Here is a 3,854-nt window from a genome sequence, read left to right as displayed (position 1 = left end):
ATCTGTCATCTTTATAATGCCTAAATTTGCCCTGATCATTTTTCTAGAAAATGACATTCAGAAGCCAATATCTGGGTGCTAGATGTAGTCCTTTTTAAAAATGTTCTCCCAAACCTTCTCAATGGACAGAACTTTAAAAGTTATGTATACATATAAACATGTCTTGTATATATACACACATAAACATATCATGTCTAAAATTATTTAAACATTTATCTATTCCTTTTGAAAGCAGTGGGCATATACCAATACTTCCAATGTAAAGCCCACATGGTTTGTTTTGCTTGCCCTATATTTTTGACTGCCCTCTTGTATACTGAGAAACCTGGCTTCCCTTGGATTTAATATACTTATTTATTTCATTGAAACTAGAATGTGCCAATCTCCCATCACTACTGATGCACCTTCCGGCAAATCTTCATCAACCCACTCTGAGACTCTGCCCCTCGCTCTCCAGCACAGTTTCAAACCAGCGCAGACTTCTCATCCCACTCTGTTTTCTTCACATAGACACTCTATTTTCCAACTCAGACTCAGATACTCCACATAGGACCATGTACCTCATGTACAAGAATATCCTCTTCATCCCTCTGTCTCTAACATCCCACACTGGGTCCCCTCCAGTGAAAGCTTTTCTCACCCTGCTCTGGCTCCAACCCATCACACTGGATGGATTCCCTCCTTACCTGTTAGACTAAATACCCTGTGCTGGGCTGCAGCCCCCTGGAGATTCCCTTCTCATTCTGCTCAGTTTCTGCCCCCATGTGCCAGGCTATCCCCTTACCACAGGAATGTCTTCCTCATCCCATTTAAGCTCAGACATCCCACACTGGGAAGCTCTTCCATGTGGATGTCCTTATCATCAGCTCGGGATGTTACCCATTATGGCTCCTTCTAATATGTTCGTGTTGGTTTTCATGGATCCATATTCTCCCCCTTAATCATTTTTCTTTATGATTTCTATTTCTTTATATTTTTAATTTGATTTTGGAATAGTTTTTTAGACCATTAAATGAGTTTTCCACAGAGGCCAGATTTTTCTTTATTCCATGTATTATACTGCTACCTAAAAAATAATAGCTAATTTTTAATCTAGAAAGTCTTGTATATCTTGCTCTTACTGCATTTCTTTTAAAATTTTACACTGCTGTGTGTTTTCTCCAGCACTCTGTTTTAATCACTGTGGGTTTGCTGTTTTTGTTCATTTTATTTTTTATTTTTGTTTTTCAATGATCTCCCTTTCTGTAATTTTTAGGTTCCCCTAAATGGGTCATTGGGTATAGCAGATCAGGTCTAGTCTGGAGGAGTCCTAATGCCTCACAAGTGGTAGATGATAAAGCATCCTCCCTTCTTGTGGTTGACTGTAGAAGGAACGAACATACAAGCCTGCGTGCCCCTGCTGAGGAAACCTGGGTAGTCCTCCAACTTTCCCAGTCTCTTTGCAGAAAAACAAAAAGAAGGACGTGGAAAACAACAAGGGGAAATTGATGAGTTGAACAGATTCATAGAGCATCAAGAAACACAGAGCAGAAAATGTAGTAAAGTTTTAAAGTAAGTACCAGAACATAAAGATTGAAAGGTAACTAGAGAGACAAGCAGCACCTTATTTCTTGGCAGTTATTCTCCCCTTCTTTGCTGGCCACTAAGATACCCCATTATTATTTGCATCTTCTTTTTTTCTTCATTTTGATTTGTTTTGTTTCTCACTGGATCTTTTTCTCACCTCCTCTTGAGAATTCTGTATATGCTCTGTTGTTTTTTTAAGTTTAGATAACTAACATTTCATTTGAATCTGTTTACATTTTGGGGATACTACTGAAGATAGTTGCAAAGGTTTTCTCTCCTATGACAGCCTCTGGCGCTCCCTCTTGGTCAGGAGAGCACAGAAATGCATTGCTAACATGAAGCACTTCCATGCTCATCAACAACATGCCACACTTCCCTGGCTCTCACCCACGTTATTCTCTTGTAATGAAATCCCATTCTCTCTCCCAGGCTGTCACCCATGGCATAGGCAGTTTGGGTTACTAGAATTAGCTCATCCTCCCTCAGCATTTGTCACTGGCCCCAAGCATTTGTTGTTAGACCTGTGATTGTTACACTGGCCCATTTATCCTTTTAAAGTTGGTTCATAGCTTAGCAAGCAGCTTATCAAGGCAGGATAGAAAACTGAGGGAAGTCCATACATTTCCAGAATTTGTCTTTACCAATTTTATTGGCTTGATGATTTTCTACAGCCACTTAAAGATATGGGATAAGAAACTTTTTTTTTTTTTTCTTTAAGAAAGCAGGCCGGGGCCTACAAACTAGTAATATTTCTCATTGGCAAATAACATGAGATTGTAGTGTTGTTTACAAAACTTCATTTTAATTAACAGTAACACCCCAGTAATGTGTTAAAAAAGATATCACTTTTTTTGTTAGTAAAATATACAATTTTTATTTTTTAAATTAAATTAAATTAAGTTTATTTTCAGACAAAGTCTCACTCTGTTGCCTAAGCTGGAGTTCAGTGGTCCTTTCTCAGCTCACTGCAACCTCTACCTCCCGGGTTCAAGCAGTTCTCATGCCTCAGTCATCAAGAAGCGGAGATTCTAGGTGCCTGCCACCATGCCTGGCTAATTTTTGTATTTTTAGTAAAGTCGGGGTTTTATTATGTTGGTCAGGCTGGTCTCGAACTCCTGGCCTCAAGTGATCCACCCACCTGGGACTCTAAAGTTGTTGTTGTGTGTTTTTTTTGTTTGTTTGTTTGTTTTTGTTTTTTTAAAGTGTCATACTTGGTTTTTAAATTATTTTTTCTCTAGAATTATTTTGAAGTCTTATTTGATCAGGAGCAAGTCTTTGGCAACCATAGCTAGGCAGAAAAGTACTGTTGTATAAATCTGAATATCATCCGAGTAGGAAAAAAGTCATTTGTTTTCTTAATTATTTTAACAGCTCCTTTTATTTTATGTAATTGTTATTCCTGGTTATTTCTCAGTGTCCTAAATATAACTAATAAACAAGAAAGCCATTTTAACTAGTTTCTGAAAACATTATCAGTTCACAAGCAGTACCTTATACCTTTTTCTTTTCTTTTCTTTTCTTTTCTTTTTTTTTTTTTTTTTTGAGATGGAGTCTTGCTCTGTCGCTCAGGCTGGAGTGCAGTGGCGCGATCTCAGCTCACTGCAAGCTGCACCTCCTGGGTTGATGCCATTCTCCTGCCTCAGCCTCCCGAATAGCTTGCCCGGCTAATTTTTTCTATTTTTAGCAGAGACGGGGTTTCACTATGTTAGCCAGAATGGTCTCAATCTCCTGACCTCGTGATCCGCCCACCTCGGCCTCCCAAAGTTCTGGGATTACAGGTGTGAGCTACCACGCCCGGCCACAGTACCTTATACCTTTAAAATCATTTCATATGCTCATTTATAAATAAAACTCTCAGATGACATAGGGAGAAAATACTTTGTAATTGATATAAAGGTATTAAAAAATTTAAAAATTCATAAAGACCTCTTCAACTGCTATTGTGTTTAACATAATTAATAATAGATGTATTAAGACCTTATCACCTCATTACTAAAAATTTTTGTCCATACAGGAATTTCAATTTTTAACCAATACTGAGCTATTATGTTCAGTAAACTTAAAAGTACTTGCTACTTACCTGATATTTTCTCCTAGCTTCTAAGGGGACCTTGATGCCACCGATTACTTTTCTAATAAGTGTTTTCCTTTTAAGTATAATTTCACCCCACATATTTACATATGTAGATTTTTCCTTGAGTTCAAATTATTTTATACTTTGTATTGTGATACTTTCTTTGACCCGTAGTTTATTAGTAAATGCATTTCTTATCCTTTTTTTTTTTTTT

Source organism: Rhinopithecus bieti, unplaced genomic scaffold (assembly GCF_001698545.2).
Source record: "Rhinopithecus bieti isolate Rb0 unplaced genomic scaffold, ASM169854v2 scaffold_10379, whole genome shotgun sequence".
Classification (NCBI taxonomy): Eukaryota; Metazoa; Chordata; class Mammalia; order Primates; family Cercopithecidae; genus Rhinopithecus; species Rhinopithecus bieti.
The sequence above is the reverse complement of the archived record's forward strand: the minus strand, read 5'-3'. Positions refer to the sequence as shown.